This window comes from Ctenopharyngodon idella, chromosome 10, assembly GCF_019924925.1.
Source record: "Ctenopharyngodon idella isolate HZGC_01 chromosome 10, HZGC01, whole genome shotgun sequence".
In the NCBI taxonomy this organism is placed as follows: Eukaryota; Metazoa; Chordata; class Actinopteri; order Cypriniformes; family Xenocyprididae; genus Ctenopharyngodon; species Ctenopharyngodon idella.
The window spans coordinates 2,501-14,346 of NC_067229.1; the positions used below are offsets into that span (position 1 = coordinate 2,501).

The 11,846-nt window shown below is 39.2% G+C and overlaps 1 long non-coding RNA gene across 1 annotated transcript; it reads right to left on the reverse strand.

Annotated features, from left to right (window-relative positions):
- Nucleotides 1-8,998: 8,998 nt before the first annotated feature.
- LOC127521375 (uncharacterized) lies at nt 8,999-11,310 on the reverse strand. The gene is made up of 3 exons (XR_007932340.1): nt 11,210-11,310; nt 9,744-9,920; nt 8,999-9,322 (listed from the first exon to the last, which is right to left on the reverse strand). It is a non-coding gene; the product is annotated as an uncharacterized LOC127521375 (long non-coding RNA).
- Between the last annotated feature and the right edge of the window lie 536 nt (nt 11,311-11,846).

Genomic DNA, 11,846 nt, shown 5'->3' on the forward strand with positions numbered 1-11,846 from the left:
AGAGCTCAAAAACCAACTTCAATCAACTCCCCGCCCACTAATTAGTATATATACCAAGTTTCAACAATCTATGACCTATAAAACCCAAGATATACAGGATTAGAAATATCAGTCATGACAGATTCCTATTATTTACATAAATTATAACAACACAACTGCACCCAACTCCAACCCAAGTACTACCCATCCAAAACACAAGTCCAACTTTACCATAGGAGAACCAGATTTTTGCATATATATGTATATATAGTAGAGTGCAATACCGTATCTCGACGCCTGGTGGCGCTAGAGCCCCCAAACTGAGTTCAATCAACTCCCCGCCCACTAATTAGTATATATACCAAGTTTCAACAATCTATGACCTATAGAACCCAAGATATACAGGATAAGAAGGATCAGTCATTGACTCATCCCCGGTATTGGACCCTATATCCTAACCCTAACCCTAACCCTAACCCTAACCTAACCTACCCTACACCCTAACCCTAACTCACCCTAACCCTAACCCTAACCCTAACCCTATGTATATATAGTAGAGTGCAATACCGTATCTCGACACCTGGTGGCGCTAGAGCTCAAAAACCAACTTCAATCAACTCCCCGCCCACTAATTAGTATATATACCAAGTTTCAACAATCTATGACCTATAAAACCCAAGATATACAGGATTAGAAATATCAGTCATGACAGATTCCTATTATTTACATAAATTATAACAACACAACTGCACCCAACTCCAACCCAAGTACTACCCATCCAAAACACAAGTCCAACTTTACCATAGGAGAACCAGATTTTTGCATATATATGTATATATAGTAGAGTGCAATACCGTATCTCGACGCCTGGTGGCGCTAGAGCCCCCAAACTGAGTTCAATCAACTCCCCGCCCACTAATTAGTATATATACCAAGTTTCAACAATCTATGACCTATAGAACCCAAGATATACAGGATAAGAAGGATCAGTCATTGACTCATCCCCGGTATTGGACCCTATATCCTAACCCTAACCTAACCCTAACCCTAACCCTAACCCTAACCCTAACCCTAACTAACCCTAACCCTAACCCTAACCCTACCCTAACCCTAACCCTAACCCTAACCCTAACCCTAACTCTAACCCTAACCCTAACCTAACCCTAACCCTAACCCTAACCCTAACCCTAACCCTACACTCTAACCCTAACCCTACTCTAACCCTAACCCTAACCCTAACCCTAACCCTAACCCTAACCTAACCTACCCTACACCCTAACCCTAACTCACCCTAACCCTAATCCTAACCCTAACCCTATGTATATATAGTAGAGTGCAATACCGTATCTCGACACCTGGTGGCGCTAGAGCTCAAAAACCAACTTCAATCAACTCCCCGCCCACTAATTAGTATATATACCAAGTTTCAACAATCTATGACCTATAAAACCCAAGATATACAGGATTAGAAATATCAGTCATGACAGATTCCTATTATTTACATAAATTATAACAACACAACTGCACCCAACTCCAACCCAAGTACTACCCATCCAAAACACAAGTCCAACTTTACCATAGGAGAACCAGATTTTTGCATATATATGTATATATAGTAGAGTGCAATACCGTATCTCGACGCCTGGTGGCGCTAGAGCCCCCAAACTGAGTTCAATCAACTCCCCGCCCACTAATTAGTATATATACCAAGTTTCAACAATCTATGACCTATAGAACCCAAGATATACAGGATAAGAAGGATCAGTCATTGACTCATCCCCGGTATTGGACCCTATATCCTAACCCTAACCCTAACCCTAACCCTAACCTAACCTACCCTACACCCTAACCCTAACTCACCCTAACCCTAACCCTAACCCTAACCCTATGTATATATAGTAGAGTGCAATACCGTATCTCGACACCTGGTGGCGCTAGAGCTCAAAAACCAACTTCAATCAACTCCCCGCCCACTAATTAGTATATATACCAAGTTTCAACAATCTATGACCTATAAAACCCAAGATATACAGGATTAGAAATATCAGTCATGACAGATTCCTATTATTTACATAAATTATAACAACACAACTGCACCCAACTCCAACCCAAGTACTACCCATCCAAAACACAAGTCCAACTTTACCATAGGAGAACCAGATTTTTGCATATATATGTATATATAGTAGAGTGCAATACCGTATCTCGACGCCTGGTGGCGCTAGAGCCCCCAAACTGAGTTCAATCAACTCCCCGCCCACTAATTAGTATATATACCAAGTTTCAACAATCTATGACCTATAGAACCCAAGATATACAGGATAAGAAGGATCAGTCATTGACTCATCCCCGGTATTGGACCCTATATCCTAACCCTAACCCTAACCCTAACCCTAACCTAACCTACCCTACACCCTAACCCTAACTCACCCTAACCCTAACCCTAACCCTAACCCTATGTATATATAGTAGAGTGCAATACCGTATCTCGACACCTGGTGGCGCTAGAGCTCAAAAACCAACTTCAATCAACTCCCCGCCCACTAATTAGTATATATACCAAGTTTCAACAATCTATGACCTATAAAACCCAAGATATACAGGATTAGAAATATCAGTCATGACAGATTCCTATTATTTACATAAATTATAACAACACAACTGCACCCAACTCCAACCCAAGTACTACCCATCCAAAACACAAGTCCAACTTTACCATAGGAGAACCAGATTTTTGCATATATATGTATATATAGTAGAGTGCAATACCGTATCTCGACGCCTGGTGGCGCTAGAGCCCCCAAACTGAGTTCAATCAACTCCCCGCCCACTAATTAGTATATATACCAAGTTTCAACAATCTATGACCTATAGAACCCAAGATATACAGGATAAGAAGGATCAGTCATTGACTCATCCCCGGTATTGGACCCTATATCCTAACCCTAACCTAACCCTAACCCTAACCCTAACCCTAACCCTAACCCTAACTAACCCTAACCCTAACCCTAACCCTACCCTAACCCTAACCCTAACCCTAACCCTAACCCTAACTCTAACCCTAACCCTAACCTAACCCTAACCCTAACCCTAACCCTAACCCTAACCCTACACTCTAACCCTAACCCTACTCTAACCCTAACCCTAACCCTAACCCTAACCCTAACCCTAACCTAACCTACCCTACACCCTAACCCTAACTCACCCTAACCCTAATCCTAACCCTAACCCTATGTATATATAGTAGAGTGCAATACCGTATCTCGACACCTGGTGGCGCTAGAGCTCAAAAACCAACTTCAATCAACTCCCCGCCCACTAATTAGTATATATACCAAGTTTCAACAATCTATGACCTATAAAACCCAAGATATACAGGATTAGAAATATCAGTCATGACAGATTCCTATTATTTACATAAATTATAACAACACAACTGCACCCAACTCCAACCCAAGTACTACCCATCCAAAACACAAGTCCAACTTTACCATAGGAGAACCAGATTTTTGCATATATATGTATATATAGTAGAGTGCAATACCGTATCTCGACGCCTGGTGGCGCTAGAGCCCCCAAACTGAGTTCAATCAACTCCCCGCCCACTAATTAGTATATATACCAAGTTTCAACAATCTATGACCTATAGAACCCAAGATATACAGGATAAGAAGGATCAGTCATTGACTCATCCCCGGTATTGGACCCTATATCCTAACCCTAACCCTAACCCTAACCCTAACCTAACCTACCCTACACCCTAACCCTAACTCACCCTAACCCTAACCCTAACCCTAACCCTATGTATATATAGTAGAGTGCAATACCGTATCTCGACACCTGGTGGCGCTAGAGCTCAAAAACCAACTTCAATCAACTCCCCGCCCACTAATTAGTATATATACCAAGTTTCAACAATCTATGACCTATAAAACCCAAGATATACAGGATTAGAAATATCAGTCATGACAGATTCCTATTATTTACATAAATTATAACAACACAACTGCACCCAACTCCAACCCAAGTACTACCCATCCAAAACACAAGTCCAACTTTACCATAGGAGAACCAGATTTTTGCATATATATGTATATATAGTAGAGTGCAATACCGTATCTCGACGCCTGGTGGCGCTAGAGCCCCCAAACTGAGTTCAATCAACTCCCCGCCCACTAATTAGTATATATACCAAGTTTCAACAATCTATGACCTATAGAACCCAAGATATACAGGATAAGAAGGATCAGTCATTGACTCATCCCCGGTATTGGACCCTATATCCTAACCCTAACCCTAACCCTAACCCTAACCTAACCTACCCTACACCCTAACCCTAACTCACCCTAACCCTAACCCTAACCCTAACCCTATGTATATATAGTAGAGTGCAATACCGTATCTCGACACCTGGTGGCGCTAGAGCTCAAAAACCAACTTCAATCAACTCCCCGCCCACTAATTAGTATATATACCAAGTTTCAACAATCTATGACCTATAAAACCCAAGATATACAGGATTAGAAATATCAGTCATGACAGATTCCTATTATTTACATAAATTATAACAACACAACTGCACCCAACTCCAACCCAAGTACTACCCATCCAAAACACAAGTCCAACTTTACCATAGGAGAACCAGATTTTTGCATATATATGTATATATAGTAGAGTGCAATACCGTATCTCGACGCCTGGTGGCGCTAGAGCCCCCAAACTGAGTTCAATCAACTCCCCGCCCACTAATTAGTATATATACCAAGTTTCAACAATCTATGACCTATAGAACCCAAGATATACAGGATAAGAAGGATCAGTCATTGACTCATCCCCGGTATTGGACCCTATATCCTAACCCTAACCCTAACCCTAACCCTAACCTAACCTACCCTACACCCTAACCCTAACTCACCCTAACCCTAACCCTAACCCTAACCCTATGTATATATAGTAGAGTGCAATACCGTATCTCGACACCTGGTGGCGCTAGAGCTCAAAAACCAACTTCAATCAACTCCCCGCCCACTAATTAGTATATATACCAAGTTTCAACAATCTATGACCTATAAAACCCAAGATATACAGGATTAGAAATATCAGTCATGACAGATTCCTATTATTTACATAAATTATAACAACACAACTGCACCCAACTCCAACCCAAGTACTACCCATCCAAAACACAAGTCCAACTTTACCATAGGAGAACCAGATTTTTGCATATATATGTATATATAGTAGAGTGCAATACCGTATCTCGACGCCTGGTGGCGCTAGAGCCCCCAAACTGAGTTCAATCAACTCCCCGCCCACTAATTAGTATATATACCAAGTTTCAACAATCTATGACCTATAGAACCCAAGATATACAGGATAAGAAGGATCAGTCATTGACTCATCCCCGGTATTGGACCCTATATCCTAACTCTAACCCTAACCCTAACCCTAACCCTAACCCTAACTAACCCTAACCCTAACTCTAACCCTAACTCTAACCCTAACCCTAACCCTAACCCTAACTAACCCTAACCCTAACCTAATCCTAACCTTAACCTAACTCTAACCCTAACCTTAACCTAACCCTAACCTAACTCTAACCCTACTCAGAATAGCCCGACCTAAACTTACCCAAAACCTATCCGTCACAGACCTATCGACTAGATTCCCAATCGATTAAACTCCAACCCGACTCTTACGCTAAATCCAGTCCTACCGACAAGCAATCTCGCAAATGTATACGGTAATACTTTAATGCTGGAGGGAGTGCGATGCTGGATCAGGATTATCGGGCTGTGGCCTTTGGGCCTTCGGCTCGGTTCGCTGGTCCAGAGCAAGTTCAGATCGGAAACTTCGCATTCCTAAAAACCAGAAACAGCACCCAAAAAAACAGTCAATAACACTACAATGCATTTTTCTAAGACGAAACAAAACGTTATCAATCCCAAATTGGAAACTACCTTGAAGAACAGATTACCTTTCGAAACTAGCCTCCGACCCAAAACTGGAATTCACAGTTCCTCCACCCTCACAAACATGCGCCGGCCCGTGCCTTTCCTCGTTCTCCCTACTTTAAACCACACAATCTGGTGAGATTGTGATGGGGGGAGTTCGTTGTAAACCCAAAAAACCTAACCCTAGAGTCTGGAGGAAGAGAGGAGAGGCACACAATCCACGTTGCTTGAAGTCCAGTGTAAAGTTTCCACAGTCAGTGGTGGTTTGGGGTGCCATGTCATCTGCTGGTGTTGGTCCACTGTGTTTTCTGAGGTCCAAGGTCAACGCAGCTGTATACCAGGAAGTTTTAGAGCACTTCATGCTTCCTGCTGCTGACCAACTTTATGGAGATGCAGATTTCATTTTCCAACAGGACTTGGCACCTGCACACAGTGCCAAACCTACCAGTACCTGGTTTAAAGACCATGGTATCCCTGTTCTTAATTGGCCAGCAAACTCGCCTGACCTGAACCCCATAGAAAATCTATGTGGTATTGTGAAGAGGAAGATGCGATATGCCAGACCCAACAATGCAGAAGAGCTGAAGGCCACTATCAGAGCAACCTGGGCTCTTATAACACCTGAGCAGTGCCACAGACTGATCGACTCCATGCCACGCCGCACTGCTGCAGTAATTTAGGCAAAAGGAGCCATAACTAAGTATTGAGTGCTGTACATGCTCATACTTTTCATGTTCATACTTTTCAGTTGGCCAAGATTTCTAAAAATCCTTTCTTTGTATTGGTCTTAAGTAATATTCTAATTTTCTGAGATACTGAATTTGGGATTTTCCTTAGTTGTCAGTTATAATCATCAAAATTAAAAGAAATAAACATTTGAAATATATCAGTCTGTGTGTAATGAATGAATATAATATACAAGTTTCACTTTTTGAATGGAATTAGTGAAATAAATCAACTTTTTGATGATATTCTAATTATATGACCAGCACCTGTATGTCCAAAGCCTTAGTAGTCAAAAAAGAGTAGGCGAAAATTACCTGGGTGACGTACTAATTCTCGTGAGATTCAGACATGTGTCTACTTAAAGTGCGTCTGAAACTGCGCATTTCTCTACTATATAGTAGGGGAAAAGCAGTAGGCTAGCGAATAAGTATGTCCGAAACCACAGTAATAAAAGAGTAGGCGAGAAGTTCCCGGATGGCCTACTGCTTCCGCCCAGATTCTAAAGTGTTCCTCGATGGATACTTTTCTATCCCAGGAGGCCACGGGAGAGGATACGTCATAATCGAACACAGAGGAGAAAGGCGGCGCGGATGCTTTCAAATGTGAGTAAACACATTGCTTGTGTTAAAATCGCATTTGTTGAGCTACTGTAGAGTAAACTGTTGAATGTGTAAAGATGCTAGACAGTACAGTCGTGATTTTGCAGTAAAAACACGTTTTATTATGTATAGATAACAGGGGAGCTTCAGTAAACACACGTTCGTCTCCAAAGTGGATTTACATGAATTGTAAACCATATACATCATAAAGATGCTTACTAAATGTTTTTTTAACATCTGACAGGAACATCTTCTTTAAATATTATGACTTATGAGTGATGGATTATGTATTATGAGTGATGTGTGTGTGCTATTATGTAGAATTCACTGTTGTCAAAACTGTTTGCATTACATGAATTAAAATAATGTAAATAAATAAATATACCTAAAATAAAAATAAGTTATCTATTGTATTTGTCCATTAGTACTGTTGATAAATTAAGGAACATTTGTGTTGGATAAAAAGTGAGTTAACACATCATCAACTACCTCAACATGTAAATGTAGATTTGAGCACATGAATCTCAGAGGAAACTTGAATCTTGTCTGGATGTTACAGGGACAGATGATCACGTGTGTTTATCCGGTGGAGAGAGACTGATGAAGGAATGATGCCATCAAAGGCTTTGAGTGAGTATACTACAGAAATGAATAAAAAATCTACTTAAATCTTAAGTTGTAGTTTATTTTAATTATTGCAATTTCAAACAAAGTTATTACAGCACTTTTCTGATTCTTGATGTCTGTGATGTCTAAAGTAAGATCATTTTGTTACTTCTTATACAGAAATCAGATGACATTGTGCTGTTAAAATGATTGCATTTGTATGATGTTTGTGCATTTTTGTAGGATGTGAAATGTCCTCAGACTGGTGTGAGCACTGAGGATGGAGAGCCACAGCAGATCCTGGAAATGGTGTAGAGCCATAGATGAGACCCTCCATCACTCCTCCTGCCCTTACTGCCTCATCTGGACCGGATGTTGCTGTGATTTCTTCATCCTCAGTGAGCCCAGAGCCAGCAAGAGCATTTAGAAAAAGACCAAAAGATTGAGGATGTGATTTTGGTCCAGTTTGTTCTGCTGGTTTCTGTTCATACAATGGAGCTTGACTTTCATAAGCTTCAAAAGCATCATCAAATAATGTCATGAAGCTTCTGGAATTCAGGCTCCATTGACTGATATTGTATAAACAGAAACCAGCAGGACAAACTTGATCAAAATCACCTTTTGTGTTCAGAAGAAGAAAAAAACTAAACACAGGGATTGAACAGCGTGAAGGCGAGTAAATAATTACTGAATTTATATGTTTGGGTGAACTAACCCTTTATGATCCCAAATAGAAACTGTATGAAATGTATGTATGCATTTATATTATAGTAGTACCTTGAAAAAGTAAACTTTAAGAAATAAGCAGCTTTAATTAGCGTTTGTGCCCCAGACACTAACAAAAAAGGATTTACAAAAATCACATTTACATTTGAACATTTGGCAGATGCTGTTATCTAAAGTGACTTACAGTGCTCTTATTACAGGGATGATCCCCGTGGAGTAAGCTGGAGTAAAGTGTCTTGATCAAGGACACACTGGCGGAGACGGCTGCGGAGATCGAACCAGCAACCTTCTGCTGACCAGTTCAGCGGTTTAACCCACTACACCACAAAAGTAATAAAGCTACAACAAAAATTAGCCTGTAATTGTAAAAATATGAAAGGAAATATGGCAAGAAACAGAATGCTGACATGAATTGTAAAATGTTTTAATCTGTTTATTTAGTCATGCTGATGGAGAGCACACAAATGTTTGGAGCAGAAACAGCAGCAGCCTGATTGTCCCGCACATCATGTCCCACTCTTGCTTCAAGGTTGTGGGGTTCAGGGGTCCATCATCATGGTCTTCCTCATCCTCTGGGTCAACGATGTCCCCATTGAGAAGAGCAGCAGTGAGGGACATGATGGATGACAAAGACAGGTGAAGGTGTTCACGGTGGTCAGCTGCTTCATCAAAATAAAGCTGCAGAATTGGCACAGCTGTGTTCAGGTGGCAGTAGGATGTGGGGATCACCGCCTGCAAATACGTGATTGTTAGAACAATGTTTGAATAAAGCTTTGTTTCATGTGCTGTTGACTTGTATATGCATTTATTTATTGTCATTGTTACTTTTATTAATTCTTTTACCCTTTTTATTAATTATGCTATTATTATCAGTAAATTTATTTATTTTATTAATACATGCATTAATTCATTGCTTGACTGTAAATTGAGATGTATTCACATCAGCTGTAATTGTCTAGTGTGTTTTCATGCATAGCTATGTCATATGACAAAACTTTACATTTTGCTTGTTTTACTAAAGAAGTAAAACAAAAAGTAATATAATTAAGTTTTGGTCAGCATTTATCATTATTATTGTGTGTAGGTGTTGGGGTGTGCTAGCAATGCAATTCATTCTGGGGTAATCTTAATTTTTTAAGTAGTTTACACTTACATTTTTTGAGTATAAACAGTCTTCTCCAAAGGCGAGATCTTCGAGCAGCTGTCCGACATCTCCTTTGTGCAGACATTGCTAACACTAAGGAAAACCTGTCTAGGTAGGGTTGTCAAGTTATGGTGCTGTGAGGGGTTAGTGCACCTGTTGCTCATATCTTTATTTTTATTGCAGGACCTATAATTACATAGAAGATCAGGGAAAATACCATGGTTGTATCTTTAACAATGAACAATAATAATGACAAAAAAAAAACAAAAAACAAATATGGGTTTGTATACATCATAGTTTGAGATTATATACACAGACAAAGCATGATGACGAGGTTAAATATTTTGAATACATCATCATAATGCATAAAAAGTATTTATTTGTTTGTTTATTATTTATAAGCCTGAGGGATGAAGCTAGAGCTAATTCAACAAGAAAAAAAGGAAAACGTAAAGGAGATTTATACCACTTTTGCTTGTGGATGAACATTTTTGCATATAAAATAAAGAAATTAACAACATATTCACGCGAATTTGGGTTTTCATAACAAAAAATATACTGTGGGTCACATTATTAGTTAAAAATATAAGAACTTAAAATTAACCCAAAATATATTAGTTGTACTACAATCACAAAATTACTGGGCAGCTGTTTCTTCAACAAGACCACAAAATGAGCAAGTTTAATATCAAGATATTTACAGATAGATGAATTAAACCTGTCACTCATATCTTTAAAGTTGTCGCGCTTGTGATTTAGTCGTAGGTCACATGATAACGTCAACATGGCGGATTATGTCCGGATCGCATTCATACTCAACGAGATTTGGCTATTAAGTACCTACTCTTTTAGTGCTCATTAATTAAGTACTTATTGAAATTAAGTACCTACTCATTGAGTAGGCGGTTTCGGACGCAGCCATTGTTTAAAATGTTACTTTTCAAAGGGGGTGTACTCATTTACGCTGAGCACTGTATATATATACACACACACACACACACACACACACACACACAAAGACTGTAGTCTTTTCACTTTGCTGGTTATATTGCTGTTGGTTTAAATATAACCACAGCTCAGCAGAAAGAAATGGATCTTTACATCAGCAAAAAGCTGGACTTCATCATATGTAACTTCTGCTCAAATGCATCCTAGCATGCCACAGTAGTTTTGCATTTGAGCACATATTTAAGCTAGGCAGAGCAAAATAACTGTTATTTTCTTAAAGAATAATGAAAGAACAATACGTTCTATATACTACCTTAGGCAAAACATTTACTGTATGCTCATATTTAAATCAAGCTAGAGCTTCAAACTCTTCTGAATGCAGTTAATAATAACTACAACATAAACCACAGAGTAAAATAGTATACTGAAAGTACCAACTGGACGTATTCAACAAACAGAAACGTAAACATTCACATTACTTTTTCTTATTGATTTAAGGTAAATTAAAAATGAAGCAGAAGACTTACTGACAGTTCCCATCAAGCCTTCACTGCTGCTTGTATGGATAAGTGACCTAATCCTCATAATACAAACAGCAGCTCTCGCTGTGCTATAATTATGATTTTTCCATATAAGCACATGCTGTTTATAACTTTGAGAGTCTTAATATCACTATGTGTCCAGTTTACTTCATGCCATGACTACTGAGATTTAATAGCCCAATAAAAAAAATCTGTCAGAGATATTATTTTTCATTTGGAAGGATGACTTGTTACCGTCCATCTCTGGTAATAAATCTTTGAGGTTTTTAAGATTTTAATTTTATCTCCTGCTGGCAAAAGTTGGGAGAATTCTTGGAAAACTAGCCAAGCTGTCCTCTCTGCCCCTGGCTCATGTGATCACTAACAACACTGATATCAAACCTTAATTGCAATGTAAATGAACAACGGGAACAGACAAAGCAGTTTTAACTGACATATAAATTCTAAGTTACAAGTCTTGATGTCACCTGAAACAGAATACCAGTGACATTTGACTGCTTCTGAGAGTTTCTCTGCTGTGCCAAGTTCCCTTAGTTTTAAAGATGCTACACTGAAATAGGACCTCAACATCAAATTAAACTTATCAAACAGGTAATGCATTTGCATTAAAAAAAAATCGAAT